Here is a 21339-nt window from a genome sequence, read left to right as displayed (position 1 = left end):
TTCACAAAATATACCTTCATGTTTTAATAGCTTTCCATTGTTAGAAGCACACTATTAATTAGTGGAAAAATGGATTCATCTATCCAGGATGTACTTGTATTTCTTGCCTTTAACCCTTTTTTCACTGTCATGACTTTTGGCTATTACCTCAAAACATTAGCAAGTGCTGGAAGGGACATGACTGAGAGAAAATGACTAAGGAGGATTTCTGTAGGTGCATTCTTAAGCAATCCTGTGGGGAATGCCACTTAAAACAAGAATCACAATTACATAAACTATGAGTTTATGATTAAAACACATATGAACAGATGAAGGTAAGGAATATCAGTAGAGCACTGTTAAGCAAAGTGCCAATTCAGTTGCCTTTAATGGAAATACAGCAATAACCTAACCCGATGGTCTTGCAGGCAGGCAGTGATGTCACCCTTTGGGCACAGTGTCTGAGTGTGGCTGTCACCAGGAAGGCACTTTCTCCAAGCAGCCTCTCTGCAGCCTGACCTGAGACAAGCTGCGCTGGGAGGGAGGGTGGAGGGGAGAAGGCACTGAATGTTGATCACTTGTAATTACGGTAATCTCCATCAGAAGCCTTAACTGCTCTAAACTCTGGCTGTCTTCAGACAGACCTAGCTCCACGAGACAACACCATAAAAGCCATTACAGAAAAGCAAACTGCTCCGGCTGGGTACCAACTTTAACGAGCCTGCAGCGCACAGACACGGGCACTTCACGCCAGGGAAGGAGGTGCCGTAACTCTACTCCAAGCTGACAGGAGCAATACCATCGGCAAACCCCTTCCTGCCACAACACAGAGCGAGCCTAAAATCACAGGCTAACCGAGGGCGTTTCCTCACAGACGAAGCAAGGAAAAACCAAGATGTTTCTAATTACCTGTCCCGCACTGTCTGAGAAGCACCATACTGCACAGGTGAAAGCTACTTATTTATCTGACATCCTCTGACTGACAAGGACATGATAACTGGCACTTGTTGATGTACCTCTGGGAAGGGAAGGGAAGGGAAGGGAAGGGAAGGGAAGGGAAGGGAAGGGAAGGGAAGGGAAGGGAAGGGAAGGGAAGGGAAGGGAGCAAGCAGTTAAGCATCCCGCAACACTCTATGTTAAGAAACCCCAATACACACCGATTTCTGCAAGAGACCTGAAGGAGGGAGGGAAGACAGAAGATAAAGCAAGCACACCAGCCATCCAAGGCTTAGTCTGAGCAGGAGGAGGTTGCATCCAGGGGAAAGTTCTTCCCAATTCCAGTGCACAAGTAAATTCAGAGTAAAGTAGTGAGCCCACTGACTGTAAGGCTGCCCTGCATCCAGCCTGACAGGAAACAAATCCAGTCTCTTGGTCAGCAACCCCGTACAGTATGTGGTTCCAGACACACAATGCAGACAAAAGCAGGTTGTTTAGATCATGTACCGTAGATAAAAGCCATTATTATTTTTTTGAAGAAGAGGACTTTCCCCAGCCATGTCTGCAACCTTTTTACCTCTTCAGCAGTATTTTAGCAGGCAAGTTTGACACGTGTTCAGAGAGAGTAAGTTTGAAGTGACTGGAGTGCAGTGGATTATCCTATTTATCACTACAGGTATAAACCTTCCAATAACCTCATAAGGTAACTTATTTCTAAGCCTGAAAGAGTGGCCTACCCCTAAAAGACAAGTCTTTTAGAGTTGCAACACCAAAACCATCAAGAGTTTTAGACCTAACGGAGCAAGAGCAATGCCTGATGTAACTGTAATTATCTAAAACACACACAACTCCCAAAAATACTGTTTGTGTTGTTCTAACACAAATGTTGAAATCAAGCGCTCAAAAAGGCAGAGAACACAGAGCTGGAATAGATTCTTCAACCTTACTTTTGTCTCTGTGTTTAAGCCTTTCAATAATTTGTATTTCTTTAATTAAACTAATAAACACCATTAAGAAATCTCAACAGGAAATAATACCATAGGTCGACATAAGAACATTATTATTATGCAGTGTTTTGCACAGAAAGAAACCACAACTGTGTATCAGAAAACACTGAGATTTTAAACTCATGCTTGCTTAAAATTATTCCATCTCATGGGGGTTTTTGTGTGTTTTGAATGTGGTTCTTCAGCTCTCTGCACTGACTACCCCTTGCAGTCACATTCTGTGGCTGCACCACCATGAGCCCTGGCGAGAGCCCCAACCCAGCCCCCTGCAGGGAGATGGAGTCATGCTGCCATGGAGCCATGGGTGGAGTCATGCTGCCATGGCATTCGGTCCCTGAGGTCCCCTCCCACTCTGCCTCCCCTTACTGTGGGCAAATTCCCATGGATGCAAAGCCAGCTAACTTAGAGTCACCTCAAAGCCAGAGTGGGGGAGGTATTGCCAACCATTGAAGAGTTTGGACTGCCAACATCACTCTGTAACCTGGGCTAGCGGGATACTGTGTTTGCCGGCAGCCTACAAGCCCTACGCCACCAAAGTAACTCAGTTCCAAGACCACTCTTACATCTACTAAATTTAGGCTAGCAGCTCAGGAGCAGATATGTGTTTTCTTGCAGATCCTTCATTTAGATAGCTTAGAGTAAGCTCAGCCGGAAGACTGGATGGTGAGATGGGCCATGGTGGAAATTGGTGTGAGATAACCTTTTTTATCTACTATGATCAATATATCAATGGAAAAATCTGAAGAGCAAGAGGAAAGAAGATGAATACATGCATAGCAAATTGCGTTTCAAATTATTTCCACAGAAAGTTTAAGACTAAATTTGTTTTAACACCCATCTATAAAATCAGGGCATAAAGCAACCAGTATTTTATCACCAAGAGCATTCAAGTTTGGTTGCCCTTCAGAAATGAGGAAGATCAGACTATAATAGCTTTATATGTGAAAACAGTCTTTGATTGACAGAATCTAATCATTTGAAGGGCAGCAAACCCACATTAGGAAAGCAGAATTCTCTGTTCAAGTTCTGGCTTGCAACATCTATTAGCATCTTAACATTTGTCTGTATGAGTTTTTGCTAACTGAACATATTATTATTCTGTTACTGTGATAGAAAAATAGCAACCTTTCTTTACAATGATAAAAAATATGTGGGTACTTTTCCTGTAGTTTATATATCTTACACCATAGGTCATTTTTAGAGAGTTTTCTTTTTTAGGTGCACCATTTATCTTTTTACTCTGAGAAAAAGGTAGTTTGTTTAGCACAACAAGACCTTCATGTAACTTTCCAGTATCAATTATTACAGCGACACGGCAACTCCTGTGTGAAAGGTTTCCTGTAATGTGTCTTGTGCAGACAAATAAACACAGGGAAAAAAAAAAAGACAAAGTACACACACCGTTCTTGCTGTCTATCTTACAAAAATATCTACAAGCAAAGAGAATTAATCAGAAGTTTGACTGTTGAAACAAAGCCTTTCACTGGCACCCAGTTATAAAACTGCAACCCAAAAAAAATCTGAAACAAAAACCATGATGAAGCATGTTCTTCAAAAAAGGATTTGGGGGAGGGTGTGGGGGTTTTCTGCTAAATGTATTCAACAATAATATGAGTTGAAGGAGCCTGTACAGAATCTTGTGTATGTGAAGAAGTGTTGAGAGTGGGTAAAGGGTGTTTCTTGTGGTGTGTGTTTCTATTGCTGGCTTTGTCCTGGTGTCCCCTACAAAGCATAACTTAGCACAAGTGTCTCATTCTGGGACAACAAAGGATTTAGGGTGACTGCATGGAAATGAGATTCTGTTTTAAATCCAGCGATTACCCCAGGATATGAGCCCTTCCAGGCTGACACATCCTCTATACATCAGGACTCATCAGGAAGAAACCAAAAAAAGGTGAGGGCATCTGCCATAGCCCAAGCTGAAAGAAGCACAGAGACTTCTGCCACAGGAGAATACAAGAAGACATATACTGGTTTTGTGCAATAGTACTGGGACACTGCAAGTTTGGGGCAACAGCTTGAAATTCCACTATTGCTGAGCACACAGGTTATTCAGGAACCTGGAGCCTGAGCAACTGGGCTGGCTTTGTGGCATACATTTCATGCAAAACACGCTGCAAACTCTACCTTTTAGAACAATTATTGCCTTTTTAAGGACAATTATGTATTATGTACGATGTATAATTTATTCCGGAGGTTACTGGTTTATAAAAGAGTCGTGGGCAAACTGCCAAGTTATCGTCTGAACTGTAGTTATGAGTAATAACAAGGGTTATAATTTACATTCGTACTCTGTTTTTAAGTTAATGAGCTATCCAGTATGAAACCCAGCACTTGGCTTTTTGTTTCTCTGCTTTCTTATATTCATGAACCCAGCTTAGTTTCATAATTTGCCTCTTAGACTTGTGACACCCTAAATACCTTTCACTAAACTGCCAGGGGAGTGACCATTTCCCCAAACAGAGATGCCACTGTGCGCTGACCCATGGTTCTTGCAGAAAGACCTCAACATTTGTACTTGCTCTGGTCAAAGACAAAATACTACCAGACAACACAAATAGACCTTCTTCTTTAGAATAAAAAAAGTAAAAATCCTTCTCTGGGATATTTCCACTTTCACTTGGCCACCAGCCACCACAACAAGGTGTTTCAATGCAGCATTTCATCCACAGTGCTGTTCCTCAAGTAGCCTGGCACTCAGCTGCAGCACTGGGGATGAGCCATGTCCCGGTACAGGACTAATGGAAGTACAACCTTCTGGCCTAGGGAAAAGAATGCCAGTGATGGAGTCACACTGTCACCGCACTCAATTTTCCCAGTTGACCAGATAACCCATTTATATTAAAAATCTGGAATACAGGTTTTCAACTGCAGTGAGAGACTGCAGTAACACACCTGGTAAGTTGTCTTTTTCTTTCTGGCAATGGAGCAATAAAGTAAGAGTTGAAAAGCAAGGAGACTGAAATCAAGGAAGTAACAGACCCACTGAGCTCAACTGAGAAAGAGCCACCAAGATATCCTGGCAAAACATTAAGAGACAGAATTGATGTGAAGGACAAGAACAGAAGGGCAGAAAACACGTAAAGGCTTGTTGTTAACAGGACCACTTATGTCTGTCACCAGAGAATAATATTTATAAATCCTCAGCCAGACTTTGTAGAATGTAAGCCTGGCAGGATCACCAAGCTTAATTTGCCCTTCATACCCATGGCACTGCTAAAGGTAGCCCAGTGGTACCTCTGCTTCCTATAAGAAACTCATAATCGCTTCCCCTTCCCCTAGAAAAAGTAACAAATTATTAAGTCCTTGGCACATACAGAAGAAGCAGTAATTAGATGATGGCAGGCTGGACTTTTTGTCAGTGATCTTCCTAGTCATGGTTCTAAAGTGCTACTGCAGAGCCAAGTATTAATTATCTGAAAATTAGTGCTTGGTGATGGACCAAGTGCCTTCTCATTCTAACTCAGTACCACCAGTGTACTGCTATGAAAGAAATGAACCAAAACATTAGTCAAGAAAAGGAGGGTGAAAGTAAGCATGGCAGAACTTTCAATGGAAAGTTGGTTCACTTGATTTTTGCTTATTCCTCTCTCCGAGGCCTTGCTTTATCCTCTCAACCCGAGGACTCAGCTGACCTACCTCAGTCAGGATGAGGGCAGCTAGGGCATCCCACTAATCAAGGTGAGCCGGCTGCAGAGTGTGATTCTTTCCAGCTGAAGACCTAAAGACAGCTCTGCAGGTACCATATTCTGTCCACTCAGGGACTCAAAGACTGCTCCATGGTGGGATGGACCCAGGTTTGCCACCTTCCCTTTCAAACCTGTTATAAGCCATCGTCTCCAAGCTAGAGGTAAAACTGCATCTCAGCCATTGCTCACACTAAAACAAGAAAATAACTGTTTCAGTGACTACCTCAGGGGAAGAGACAGATGAATGCTAGAAGTAGAATTCACCTCTCTACACAAACAGGCTTTCTTCTTCAGCTTTCACAATGCTGTGGCAGCCCTGTGGACCCACAGCAAGCCTGAGAGTAATGCTTAGGCAGCAAGAATGCCCACCCTGGGCTCAATCCTCCTTTTTTTTTTACACTTTCACAATACAAGGTGAATGAAGGAAGTTGGATGCTTTCTTCTGCAATGTGCATTTTCCAGAATAAATCTCTTTCACCAGTTACTGGATTACCCACTGCCCTTTTTGTCCTTTTGCTTTCAAGTATTTGCTAGTCACTATCACTGTATTTCCACGGGACAAAACCTTTCTAAGCAGCCTTCTACAAGCAAAGCAGTTATTTTAGAGTCCTGCAACCCAGGCACAAGAAAATGGGAAAGAAGAATTTTCATGAAGAAATGAAGGATCAAAAGCCTTCCAGAAGACAAGGTCAAGGGCTTTAGTTTTAAAGAACTCACTAAAAAAGTGCCTAATCCAGAATATTTTTCTCTGCTTGCTAGGTTTTAAATACAGACTCTAAGGCTTTCGAGGTTTCTCAAGACTCTTACTACTACTGTTCCACACACAGTCAAAAATCATTAAATATTCACTAGAAACCTGGAAAACACCTCCAGACTGGAACCCCAACTCTTACTCTATGCTTGAAAAATAGTGCAGAGATGAGAAAGGTCTACCACAGAGTTGCCACATCCTCTGGCTTCATCACCACCAGGGGAGATGCAGGAGCTGGTCAGATGATGCTCCCTAAGGCTCTCAGCCTCCCAGCCCAGTCCCATTTGTCAGGACTCAGTGCTGCTCACTGTTGGTGCTGCTGTGGGCATCCTCCAGACAATCATTTACAAGAGGACATGATATGCCTGGCAATAAGCATGCAAAAGGAATAGTGGACACAGTCAGTACTAGGCTAACATCTCTAGATGGACTCTGGCTGCTTCAAAGGAAAGAAGGAAACTTTGGCATGGCGCGAGGATGAATCAAATCTGGGAGCAGCAAGAGCAGGAAACCATGGGAATGAGGGAGGAGAAGGGTGCCCCTGAATTTTGCGAACTGATGGTGTCCACTGGGAGTGCATCTGGCTGCTCCTTGATCAGAGAAACCCTGAAGCTACTATCATTTATTTGGTTTCCTGAGCAGTAATTGCTAGCAAAGCACGTTGTCATAAATAGCTCCCCAACGGTCTTCCCACTCCGTGCTGGCTACTGCTGGAGCAGCAGAGAATCCTGCCCTGTACTTCTGATGTTTATTTCTAAAAGGTAAGAGCAACACAAACACCAAACCATGTTGGCAAAAAAAGGCTTACTAAATTGTTAACAGGTGCTTTTTAAACATAAACATAAAAAGTTTTATAGATTAGAAAGATATAAATACACACAACCTGTATCAAACTGAAGTGCTTACCTTTTGTTCCTCAGCACACAAGAAGCCTGTGCTCACACACACGTCTGGCAATATATGATAATAAAAATTAAATTAAAAATGTAAACTTAAATTCCTCCCATGATAATTGCATAGTAGGGATGTATAAGAACCCATCTTATCCCCAGTCTGCTTAGCTATAAAAGCAATGCAGTTCATTAGTCACTCTTCTATGTTACTCAAGTTACAATATGGGAATTTTTATGTCACTTATATCACTCCTCTTTAGATAGGTTTAGTAGGAGCCCACCTAAATAGTAATGTCCTTCACTGATGCTCTTTATTACCCTAAGCCAGCTTCAGTGCCTGACTGAAACACCTAGCCGTCATCACCCCAAGAGCAGGACCAGCTGCAGAGTGATGCTACTCTCTCAGAGACTCATTTCAAACCAAACATTCTGCCACTTTTCAGTCTAAGCAACTACACGGGATTTTGCCTTTCATTACCCAGGATGTCAGGATCAAGCCCTTTGTTAAGTTCTTACATGACTAATTTAAGTTGGCTTGGGGGTCAAAGAAAGAAGATACCTAGAGAATGGCTTTAAAACCTAACAAGGAACCAGGTGTAGTTTTTGTAACTAGGAGTACCCTAATACTGCAGGTCAGACTCGGCTGGAAGAAAGAAACACAGCTGAGGGGTAAATGCAGACTTTACATCCAGTCTGTTGGGACACTAGGAAACAGGGGTAGCTTTGGTAGCTTTAATCAATCACACCATGGTACTGCCCTTTCAGGGGAAGTGTCCCAAACCTCTAAGAGCAGAGAAAGACATTAGTAAAGAAGAACACAGGAAGGTGAATGCTTTCTAAGGGATGGTACAGGCACAGTGTCTCAGTGGTGCTCACTGAATGCCCTTTGCTGGTGCTGGTATTGCCCACCCATGCCAGCAAGTGCAGCTGTTCCTGAACTTTTCCCTGGCGTGAGCCTGGCTGCCTGCTTGCATCTGGGACAAAGATAAAACATGCTGCCCTGGTCTTGGAGAGTAGCAGCTTGTTCAGCAGTACTTGTAGACTACCTCAAATTTCCCTGATTTCAATAATTCTGTGCAATTGTGTTTGAACTGCTGGGAAAAATACCTGAAATGAAACCATTTTCAAGTTCTCTCCCTCCCCACGGCAGTGCAGCTCCATATCCATGCCTCTATAGGTGTAGAACAAAACAAGATTCAGCAAAGTGTTTAAAATGTCACAGGTTATTTTTTTCATATTTCTACACAGATCTGAATGCTTTGCAAGATGTAACCAGGCTTCTCCTTCACCCCAATTTATGAAAACTTCAATTTAAAAAGAGGGGAAGGAAATCATGCCTTACGTTGCCCCTAAATGTCAGTCAACTTAAGACGAGGGAACCGGTCCCTGCTTTCCAAATGTCAGTAAGACTTCTCATAAAAAAAACATGGTTGAGATGTCTGTATAGTTCACATGCTGTATGATCTCATTTTCAAATATTTCTGATCTTTCCTTTCTTTCACGGTTTGGCTGTCAGTGTAAACCAATTCACGGCTCCCTCCCATCTGCAGTTCCATCATAAAAACAGTCATATGCCCCCTGATATCTCCATCTTTTAACACTGGCTTTTCTTCCTCTCCCCTTTCCCCCCCATTTTAAACAATACCCTCAAGTTAGCTTTTACACCTCAGAAAGAATGCTATAAAAATAAACAAAAGACCCAGGACGAAAATTGAACATAAAAGTTGTTGAAGATATTGTTTCTTGACAAATAGCCTCTCCAAACATCATAAATTGTCCAAAACATCTGAAACCTTTGCTCTACATCATCCATGTAGGACTGCAAAGGGAATACAGCCAAGGAACTGCAGGCTAATTGAAAAATCATTCACTTGAGATACGGTAAGTATCGTGCTCCAGTTCTATGAAAGTATACAGAAACTTGACACAAGTGGCATCCTCCATGAACTAAGCAATTGACTAATCAGCAAACTCAAAGGAAAAGAATCTGTTTTTTCCTCCTTTGCATTGCTGAATTTGCATTTAATAATTCATATGAGATTAAAAAACAAAAACCAAAAAAACCATCAAGATACACAGTGTGGCACTGATTCCTTCCCCGCCTCCAAGACTGTTGCCTCTCAAGAATAAAACTACAGTATTGACTGGTAAAGCTGGTATAAGGACCCAGGAGCTGCTATTTCTAAACCCCTATTATTCAAAGATCGTTATCACAGTTTTCCATTAGCAGAAGTAAGTAAAAGCCTTGCTGTATAACTGACAATGTTATTTTGGGGGAAGGGGAAAGAAGGTTCAATATTGTACTGCAAGAGGTATCCTATCGATCCTGACTTTTTATAAAATTTTTGTGCCTTTTTTCTTGAGGCCATTTAGCATCGACTTTGCCTATTATTAATTTTACAGTCAGTAGGAGCTTCTGGATTTTACAGGTTCAGTACAAACAGAAACACCTGTAGAAGCCGGTATTTACATGATATTTTTAATATTATGCACTCTGTCCCCTCAGATCCCATTTAGTAGATTTAGTATATCCCTCTATAGTACAAAAACATTAGACATTCACATTTCAAGCTGTCCTTCCACTGGGTTCATGATGCAGTGAAAACAGGCCATGATGCTGTGATTCTCAAAAGTCTGTTCTGTGCTCTAACAGCATTTACCTTCAGACTCTCCTTCTATGCCACAGTAACTGAATTTTTCACTGTCACTAGTTGCCTCATCCTTCTACTCCCTTTGAAGCAGTAGGTGAGCACACATATGCTTGGGCATGTATTTCTCTGCCTCATACTGAGATAGTATAAATGCACTCATACACAGAAGTACATCACACTGTCCATTTTGAAATCCCTAGCAAAATAACATCAGGGATACTGACATCATCTTCAGAAGATCCCTCCATTATCTCTTTTTGATGATCACAGCATGGGTCATTCTCCCAGCATAGCAACAAGCTGCTAACATGACAAGACAAAATATTCCATTTTTGAAGGTTTAGAATCAACTATTAATGAGGTAATTCCAGTTTAAGCTCAGTATGTTTTGTGTCTTGCACTTTAAAATACATGTAAAAATGTACTGCAAAACTCTATTAAATAGCCAGTAAAAAAATCTACTTGGACAACCTCCAGAGACAGAATACTCAATACAGACATAGCTCAAGCAAACAAACAAAAGAAGCCTCAACAGAAAAATTCTATTAAAAGTACCAATTTACATCATGGAAAATCATTTTAGGTATAGCGTAAGTCAGGAAAGGAGAGAGATAAAAAAGGAAGCAGAGGGAAGAACTAGATGGATGAGGGATATGTAACACATGGTCCAGCAAGGGAGATGGCAGATGATGGCCACAACCAGACTGCAGGAACCTGCAAAGAGGCTTGACTCCAGCTTGAAATCAACTCTTTCCACGTACATGAAAAAAAGCCCCTGAACTTTCTGTAGCATAAAGCAACAAGGACAGTCCCACAGCTCCTGTAAGAAAATCCTTATGCAGCTCAGATGTATTTATTGTTTACTTAGGCAATCCAAAGCTTCCCCCTTAGAAATGTTTCTAGGGATTTGGCAGTTGCCAGCTCTGTAATCAGACAGGGTGCTTGGAACAGTGCTTTCCAAGCTGTGGTCCACAGATTCTTCAGAATCTCCATTTCTAAGGACTTCAGGAATGATTACGACCAAAGCTGAGACTACTAGTTGCGGTCTTAGTGTTTCTAGGCAGATGTTAATATGTCCAGCAGAAATATTTCGGAGGTCTTCATATCAAGGATGGCTGAAGACTATCAAGGTCTAGAATTCACAAATTTGTTTACTTATTCATTCTGACTTGCAAAAATCTGTCCAAATGTAGCACTTGAAATTATATTCTCAGTTCACTGGAATATCATTTGCTCAATAGTTTCTTTCTTTTCTTTCTTCATGAGGTATACTTCCTCCCCTTCTCCAAGCCACGACCCTGCAACTGTGCCTGTGAATTTGGTGCTCTTGGACTCCAAAGAATTTCCCACTTATCTCAAAGGTTTCACAGCACTGGCTCTGACATCCTGGGATTTGTTTGCTGTGCCAGACACCAGACTGGGCTGGGTTAATAAAATAGTTATTTATTATTGTAAGTGTTGGATGTTGAAACAATAGCAGCTAGGTTACATTTGGGCTTCTGAAAAAGCTTCAACAGATGTCTAAAACTGGACCTCCAAAAGTACAGGCCATTTTTAAAATAATGAAGTCTAGCTTTCTGTGCACTGCTTTGTATGAGCTAGCAATACATCAACTTCTGTAACCCATTTTGAAATTTATGGATGGAAAAAGAGACACAGTCCAAATTTTAAACTGTGTATTTCATAATGAGTAATCATCATCATCATCTTACCCAGAGGAACCCTGAGAAACAAAACAAAGGGAAAAGACACCCTGACCTCCAAGCCCTGTTCTAGCTTACCTGTGTCTCACTGCACCAACACCCTCAGAATGCACCTCCCCAGCAGGAGACACCCAACTTCCAGGGAGCAACAGAAAAATCTATCCCTGCTGCCTCCAGGCTGACCAGTTTTCACATTCAGACACTGAGACAAACAGACTCTGTATTTGTCCTTTTTTTTCTTCTGATGTCATTAAAAATGAAGAAAAATCAATTCAATTAAATACAAAAATACAGAAAAGGAAATTACAAAATATAATGCTAAATATTTAAATAGACAGAGTTGACCACTGAGATCTTGAAGGTTTTATTACTCCCAGCTGAGAGTGTAAATGGATCAGTTACTTGCACAAGTAACAAAATTTTCTTAACTTGGCAATGCAAACTGTTAACCACAAATAAAACAACAGCAATAACTGCATCATATCCTAATTCATCCTGATGCTTCCTTCTGATTCACAGCTTTTAAGCTGCAGCGGTTTCTAACCTGAATACTCAAATGGAAATAATACACCAAAAACTGTGGCTTATTAAGAAACCATTTTGCTTGTGCAGTCTCTTGCCCCAGGTGACCTAAAGGAGTTAAACATGTGTGTGTCCCCAGCCTTCCCAGGCATGTGATGTAATGGGCTACACGGAGCATAACACAAGGACAGAGAAACACTGCCAAATATTTGTTATGCCTAATATTTATGTACATTTATCTAATCTCCTATATAAGACAGGCTGACAGTATAAACAGGCCAGCTGAAGCTGATCTGTTCATGTTCTTAGTGTATGTAAATAGTCTTTTTCTCAGTTTGTTTCCTTAAAGTATAGAGCCTGCAATTATCTTGCACAGCGACAAAGGCAATGACATGTTACTTAGTACTTTTAATCATGATAAATTCAGTCCTGGTGACAAGGGAGTTTAAACCCACCAGGCTATAAGCTGCAGCATAAGAATTTTCCAACAGACCCCAACAGAAATCTTTTGTCCTACAGGTAAAACTGCTCATTTTAAACCTCTCTTCTTGTTCTGTCCTGCCCCTCCTCAGAAACAGAATTCCTTCTGCAGTCATTCATTAAATCACTTTCTGAAGACTATTCTTCAAGTACTACATCAGATAAATTAATTCCACTATTAGAAAGACTAAATGTGAAAACTGGGACTTGAGGAGAGAAAAAAACAAACCAAAATAAAAACCCAAAAACTAAACCAAGAACCTACAAGGCATATCTCTGCATTTCATTAACATTAAACTTCAAATAAACACCTGTGAAACTGTTGATACAGTCAATTGCACATCATCATCTTCATGTCATGGTTAACTCATTGTATTTTGAGAGTACAACAGATATCTAACTAGAATGGGAGATTCTCAGATTAAACAGCCTTTTTCTTCCACTCCTCCTCTTATAATTTTTCATGTTTTGACAAGAATAAAATGTCACCCAGATTTTCCTGGGACATTTTTTTGTCTAATCTTCTCTGTTTAACCTAATTTGACGTGCCTGTAATACCTATTTAATACTGTCTCTCCCTCTGTCTAATACCTCAGCCTTTAACAGATGGATATTTTGTCCTGCACATAGTTACAGGCAGAGCACCTAAGAAAAATACAGTGCAGATGTTACAGGGTGAAGTAGTGGTTGAAGCAGTGGTTCAGCAAAAACAGAGAGCAAAACTAACTAGTAAAAAAAAATCCTTTAAAAACAAAACAAACAAACAAACAAACAAAAAACCAAAAAAAAAAAGGAAAAAGCAAGGAAGATTGAGGATTAGGATGCTTCAGATGGCATAGATAGCTTATGGGTCTTATTAGCTATTTGGGCTATGTCTGTATGCCAAAGGTCAACCTGGCTGGTTGACAATCACATCTGTGCCTCATAGCACAGCTCTAGCATGTGCTCTCCAGCTGCAAGCTCACAGCTATTTTGATGTACCTTGATGCTCTGAACTTCCACTCATGGCTATATGGAAACACACCTAATCGATTTTTGTGCCAAGACACAGCAAGACTCTTTCCCCAGATGACTGTGTCCACCATGAAACAACTTGCACATCCCCCAGAAAAATGGTGGCAGTAAATCTGAGGGTTTGTTGGTCCTCAAGGAATGTGTCTGGTCCCTGCATGGCAAAGCAGGCAGCTTCTTCTAAGAACCCAACCCTCAGCTGGACATTTATCCCATGTTTGCACCTGGGCAGACCTTTTCCTGTGAGGGTGGAAAGACAGTATATTTAAAAGCAGAATAGGAGTGAGGATTAACAAAGCAGGGTATTCTTAAACCAGAGTGAAGAACCAAGGGCTGTGTAATATTTGCATATAACTAACCTACCACAACTACTTTGGCTTACAAGGGTAAGCCAGTACTGGTTCAGTTGCAGTACTGTGGAAATGCGGTATGAGCAACACCTGTTAGAGTGTCAGTCTCTGAAGGCTTCTCATCTGTGGTCTGTCCTTTTAAATATTCATGGTCTGCTTGCTCCAAACACGCATGCTAGTCCAAATAACATTCATGTGATTGATGTAATCTCCAAAATTAAAAGGCATCTCTTCACTGTGGCATGTGCTACATCTAACTTTTACCCAGGATGTGTCTATTTGCTCTCACATGAATTTCAGCAGGAGATAAAACTGAAAGCAATAAATAGCTAGAGATGGAGCCCTGAAGAGCCCAGGACTGGCAATGCAATGTCCTGCCAGGATGCTAACCTTTTATTTTTTGTAATGATATTACAATAAAATGGCACGAAAAAAATGTGAAATGGTAATTTTTAAAGCATTTAATATCTCCAATCTCAATCACTAGCTGTACCACCCAGTGTTTTGAAAATTCTTTGACAATCATCCCCAGTGCCATTTCAACCCTTCCCATGTGGTCTTGCAGCTTTCTGGCTTCCTATGGGAATGGCAATCCTAGGTCTCACAACCCAATGTACCCAGGGAACCTATGCAGCACTAATCAGATGTGCCTGTGAACAGTGTCCCTGCTGCAAGGAGGGGAAGTTCAGTCACATCCCTGTTTCATGCTAAAAATCCCTTCAGAGGCTTCTGCTGAAGGCTGTTTTGTTGGTGATATGGGCACAGGAGGAAACGGACTTAGGACCACAACTTCATTTTATCCAAACTGCCACAAAGCCATCAGATCATGGTAACTGTTTCAGCTTGAATTCAGTCAGGGAACCTCAGGCTGAAAATTTGTACAACCCATTGCTGCTCCCCGTAACCAACCCCATAACGAGCTTTCGAGACCTGTATTTCTTGCACAGTGTTATTTGAATTTATTTCTTTGTAAATCATCTGCTTTATGCTTACATAATCACAATAGCAGCACTATCATTATCAAGCTGAATTTCATGTGGTACGCAGGGAATTTTATGGCTGTTTTAATAAACATTATGCTGGTTAGAAATTCTATAAAGTAAACCATTTTTCAAGTTAAATACCCCTTTCTTAAGTGCCAGGCTGCTAAGAGGGGCAAACACACAGAAGCCTCACTACAGATCTGATTGCGATGAAGGGTCCCTCACCACCCACTGCAAAGGCAACTGAGAATTAATTCAAGCTGCAGAGGAAACACAAACATACAGAGCTGTGCTAAGGAGGAGCTCTGGCTCACTCTTTGTCCCTCCCAGGACCAGTGCCTTTCCATGTGGTGTCCTTCTCTACCTCTGTCCCTGGCCAGTTTCCAACGTGGAGTAAGTGGTTCATCACCTCACTAACAACTCCAGCAACAAAGCCAACTGGAAAGGGTCAATCCTGAGGGAAATGCTGAAGCCATACTGCCTCCAAATCACACCAGCTAAATTTAGTTTGACTATTTATTCTAATACAAAGAAGAAGCAGCAAAGAATGTGATACCTTTCTGTTGTGAAGCTTTCCAGGCATACTTCATCATTAATTTCTGACAGCATTTAAATGTCCTTTCTTCTCCTGCTAAGTAATATTATACATAAAGCTCATTCGATACTTAGAGATTTATAGGTTCATGCATAATGACATTTTTTCCAAAGTTTTACAAAGCCCTTAATTCTCTCTAGTCTTAACAAGGCCCTTCCCAATACAGCAAATTCAACCTGCTTGCCTAACCCATTCTTCATGTTCTAGTCCAAAACTGACAAGACAAATGGAAAACAGAAGAAAGGACAGTGAAAAAGAGCCCTTCCAGATATCACTGGGAGCACTCCCTCCTGTAGTAAAGTAGAAGAAAGACAGACAAGGCAAGCAGCTTTTATTCACTCTTGCAGAAAAACCCTGGCCTACAAGCAGACTGCAATTTAGCACTGGAAGTGTTGTCTTCTGCTGAACAACTACTGGAGAGAGAGTCGCCATGTATGATATTTCCCAAAAGACACATTAACCTCTCAAACACAACTGGAGCCAAAAAAACCCCAGTAATCCAGGTTCCATTTCTCCTCCTGAGATATTAATAGTTCGTATTTACTTTAATAGAAAGTGAGATTAAAAATCAAGAGAGAGGTTATCATGTCAAGCAGGAAGTGAATCAGACCCTCAGATTATCCCATTAAACCCAAAAACCCAGGAAAATACTGTAAGGCAACAGTGTAATAGAGGAGGAAAATATAGCATGTTGGGCTTGCATTGAAAGGAGGGTTTGTAAAATAAAACCAACATTGCTCTAAGATCTGATTAGCTCCCCAGCTTCTATTCTTAGACAATCAAGGCATAGATATGACCAAGGCAATGTGTTTCCACCTCATACAGTCTGAAGACACTTTCAAATACTGAACTTTACTATCATCATTCACTAAGGTGACTTTTTATGAATGACTAAAAAAATCAGATCATACACAGGTGGGTAATTTGCAAAGGCTAATGTACTGAATTTAGTGTGCTGTGGGAAATTTCAAAGGCTCTGTGCACTGGTCAGAGTAAACACCTGAGCTACAGCCGCAGATTTGGCATCGCTATTAAAAGTCACAATGTTTCTCCTTTTTGAGGAGTTAATGTAGTTTACTTGCACCAAGTGCTTCATGCTGGATGATGCCTCCACACACCAGGAGAGCTGATGCCATGGGCTCACCACAGCACATCAGCACAAGCACCAAGCCTACTGCTACCGATACAGGGAAAGGGATACAGCCCTCACAGGCTCCCTGCTAAATCCCTCCTTTAGCCTTTCAATATATGGCACACAGAGAGCAGAATTCTTTTTTTTTTTTTTTAATTAGGGGGTTTAAACTAGGTCGAGATGGTTCCTGTGAGTTCTGGCATGTTGCACTCCAGGCTGCAAAGCCTCTGCCACCAAGACTCACCAGCACCCACCACTGAGATCACCCACCTCTGCTGTCCTGCCCCGGGGGTCACTCTCCTCACTGCAGCCGAGGGAAAACTGGGTTTAATGGAGATTGACCTTCCCACTACTGCCAGTGAGGAATTTGCCCACCTCTTACACACAGCAAGTCAAACATGTGAGTCCGGTCACTTTTTGTTAACACCCCCAGTATGTGACCTCCTTCCCAAAAAGCTGGCACAGGATACAGGGTCACATCTGGATATACTGACCAGACATTTTGCTGCTGTTGCATGTGAGCAGCTCAGCAGAAAACCACAGCCTTTCTCTGATATCAAATCCCAGTATTACTGATGGAAAGTTTCCTGTGAATATTGTTAAAAGCAGGGTCTTGCTTTAACAGAAGAGCAAATAATTCCCAGACAGGTAGAATTATTCCATATTTTTAACAAGAAATGAGCAGTTAAGTGCCCATTTTCCTGCTTCGTTTCCTACTTTACTATTTTCTTTACTATCTTTATTTTGTTATGAGAGGGAAAGGGAAGGCAAATCCCGAAGAACACAGGCTGAAATACTTTCTTTGGGGTTGCCAATTCAAGGGACTTAATCCTTTAATATTTTCATGAAGTAGAAATTTTTTCATGAGGCATTAAAAATATATTTATCAGAACTATCAATTTTCAGGCAGCTGTAGACTCAGAATATGACCTGTGGTTTTCAACCAATATAGTCATGATTCAGGGGTTATCAGTGGAAGAGGTTGTTAAGCCATTGAGCCTTAAGAAAAATTAACAACAAATGACCATAATCTAACTGAAAAAAACCCCTCTATATTCTCTTTGTACAAGTATTACAACTTCAGTTCAGCACAGACAAGGTTTCTGGTGGATTCTTTTATTCCATGGTCCCTCAGCAAAATTCAATCCTCACTTTACTGCATACCAGGCAAAATCTGTTTGCTGATCTTCAGGGTATTATGGAAAGCATTTGGAGAGAATGACAGGAGAAAGACTGAATTTTGAGGCATTTGTTTGATCTGTTGCTTTGATGATTTAGGCTGATTTGTATGATGGGTTTGGGTTGTGTGTGCTATGGTTTGCATTTTATGCAGTACTTTTCTATGGCTGGATTTTCAGTGATGTTCAGTGTCCTGCATCTCTTAGTATGACACACAGATTTCAAATGAATGAAAAATTCCAACATTTAGCACCTGCTCTCTGGCAACTCATACCAGAATTTAAATAAGAACTGCACTGGCTACATTTGAGGGCACCGACCACTTCAAAATCTCATCTTAAGCTTGGGTTTATGTGAATTTAAGCATCAAACCAACATTCTGAATCCCATCTGGGGAATCCAAAAGAAGACAGAGTAGTTTTCCATATGTGCCTGCTATGTGGTCTCAGGAATCGCTCTCCTATGAATAGAGAACGAAAAGTCTTGGCCTATCTATTTTAAACAGCTGATAAATAAAGAAGGGGCATAAAAAAATAGAAATGCTTTCAAGATTGATTCTCTGACTCTTGCAAAGAACTCTTGCTTCTTATTTTTCACATTTATTTTTATGGCTTTTTATTCTTTTCTTCTTTGCCTTCTGTTCCTTAATATTAAGTTGGAAGCAAAATGTTCTTTTGGTCAAAAGCTATTGTTAGCATGAATTTTACAAATCTAAACAGATGGGATGGAGGAGTCTCCTTTCTGGAGAACGGATTTAGTGCTGGATCACTGAGAAGGAGCATCTCTATTCAAAGAGCTGCACTTCTAAGTCAATGCCAGGCTTCATTACTAAATTCCATGTTTAGCTTAAGAGGTTTCCACAGTCATATCCCAGCAGAAGCACATCTCTCATGCTGCTAAAAGCAGCAAAATAAGAGAAAAATCTGCTAATCACCTGAAAATGAGAGGCATCAATCTATGCAACTTAGTTTACAAGGCTTTTGCAAAAGAAAGCAGTCACCAGAGTAAACATCTGTGATCAAACACTAATTTAGCACCAACAGAAAATTGACTTCAAATCATCTCTTTGTCACTGTAATTGATTAGAAGTCAAATGAAAATTGATAACATGATTTTCTATTTGTGAATGTGTATGTGGCACAAACTCTCAAGAGCTCTATTGGCTTCATATATTGACTTTTTTTCCAAATAAAGCCTCTTAAGAGTACATTAGTCAGGCCACTAATAAACTTAAAATGCAGACTAATTACAACAACACAAGGCATTAAAACGCTCTTGAGACTGTTGAACTTTGGTGCAAAAACTAAATTCTGAGGAGAACTTTGAACTCAAGTAAAGCAACAAAATGCACGAACTATTCCATTATTGCTGATGTTTTTGATGATGAAGGAAGTTGACTACTTCTCTCTTATTTTACTTTTCATGTAAAACTTTCTCAACATTTTATTAATTCTTCTCCAGTCTCAGTGCCACATACTATTCTTCTTTCCTAGTCTAAAAGCTTTTTTTTTTTTTTTGCAGGTTACAGATGTATGTATCTTTTTTTCTTTAACAGATTATTTTCTGCATCACAGAGCAAATGCCACTTTGTATCGACCCTTGAAGAGAATGTAGCCAACAGAGTACTAAAATGTTATTTCATCTACTCTATGGACAGTGGTTTTTTTAATATCACATGTAAATCCAAAAAAAGTTCTGCCCCAGAAATCTGTTTGCTTTATTACTGCATATTCCAAACTGGACTGAAACTAGAAGCAGAAATGTCTTGCAAAGAGCATCAATTGCACTAATTCAAATTTGTAAATTCTTCTCTATTGATGGGAATATGAATAGGTATGAGAAATGGAGACAAAAGCATATCAGAGATGTTTCATTTTTGAAGAAAGAAAATTTCATCCCTGATTAAACCATACTGCAAGAAAAACAACAAAAAAAAAAAAGTAAATAGTAAACAAGCTCTTTAAAATAAACATTTTCAAGGCTTTCCAAAGCCTTTTCTTTTTTTTTTGTTTTACATTCAAGATCTGTTACACCACCGCAGTCACGCCCCTGGCCAAGGATCTACACGTAGGTCAAACAGAAACCTATGGCAGAGAGGTCCTCTGCCCTTACCTCAGAAGAGGAGTGAGAACAACAGGAGGACTAAAATCTCCAACTGCAGATTTGAATTTTGGCTGGTAGCACTGATCGGAAGAGAAATGGGGAATCCACAGATGAAAGGGATCCCATACCAGATGGCAGCAGTAAAGTAGTAAATAGCTACCAAAGAGCTGAAACAGGAGAAGGAGGCTTTCACAGCTTTTGACGTGGACTGGCCAAACTTAGAAGAAACAGAGGTTTGAAGAGAAAGCTAATGTGATGCTGCTGAGTGCAACGGTCAGCTACAGTCTGTGAATGATGCTGTCATTGCAGCAAGACCTATTTTTACTTTAATCCTAAAAAGATGTAAAGAAATATGACCATTTCATACCAGAAAGGACAAAAAAACCAAACAAACAAACCCACAGCTGATCACTAATGTTGTGGAGTTTTGCACAATTAAGGTTCCAACAAAAGCATCAATGGAGATTCAGTCAGAGATGAGTTCCAGCACAACATTATCACTTAAAACTCTCCTTTACTATGATGCCTACAAAAAATTGGTAAGAGTTAAGCTTTTGGTGAACTGGTACTGACATCCATCATGCTTCCCAACATGCTCATTGCTTCCCCACATTTATAGTTTCTTCATACTTCCACCCTAACCTTCTCTCTGCTTCTTGCTTCCTCTGGCTACCAGGGCAAAGGCTGCCCTCAGGGTCTGTGGGCATGCAGAAAGGACCATAGAGGCATTCAGTCCCTGGGGTGCCTTGGCAGCCCAACTCTCCAACATGAGCTCAAAAGAGAATCTCGAAGTGACTGAACAGCAGGCAGGTCTCCCCCAGTCCCTCTGTCCAGCACTGAACCCCACAAAGACCCTGGCTGCTGCAGCGAGGCTCTTTGATCACTATACCACAGCACTTGCAAAACTTGCAGATTTTCACATTTCAGGAGTGACTCTATGAGAAATCAGATGCAGGTTTTTCCAAAGTATCCACATATATTAATACAGCACAACCTGGGTGATGGACAGCTGAATTGAACACTGATTTGGGCTGGGTGGTTATTTTCACCATAAACATGCTGCCCCTGAACTGCAATGTGCCACCAGAACCTGCAGAAGGTTTTGCAGGCTGAACAAACTGTTGTGAGTAGGATAGAGGTTTTGCATTCCATACAAGTAGGGCTTAAGGCAACCAAAATGTAATTAAGTGTCTTAAAGGTTGGAACATCCATGACTACAAAGGTATATTCCCTTACTCCCAAGCAAGGCCAGCAGGAAGCTGAGTTTATAGTATGTCCTGGACACTTCATTCCTCACCTCTGCAACCAGCTGCCCTACCCTCTGATCCCAATACCTGCACAGGCAAGTAAGCACATTAGTTGATCATTTCAGAGG

The 21339-nt window shown here is 40.9% G+C and overlaps 1 protein-coding gene across 1 annotated transcript in view; it reads right to left on the bottom strand.

Moving 5' to 3' along the window:
• The window catches only part of PPARGC1A (PPARG coactivator 1 alpha), a 367686-nt gene that overhangs the window by 131482 nt on the left and 214865 nt on the right, over positions 1-21339 (bottom strand). The window lies entirely within an intron of this gene.

The sequence above is a fragment of the Aphelocoma coerulescens genome, chromosome 4 (assembly GCF_041296385.1).
Source record: "Aphelocoma coerulescens isolate FSJ_1873_10779 chromosome 4, UR_Acoe_1.0, whole genome shotgun sequence".
Classification (NCBI taxonomy): Eukaryota; Metazoa; Chordata; class Aves; order Passeriformes; family Corvidae; genus Aphelocoma; species Aphelocoma coerulescens.
The sequence above is the reverse complement of the archived record's forward strand: the minus strand, read 5'-3'. Positions and strand labels throughout refer to the sequence as shown.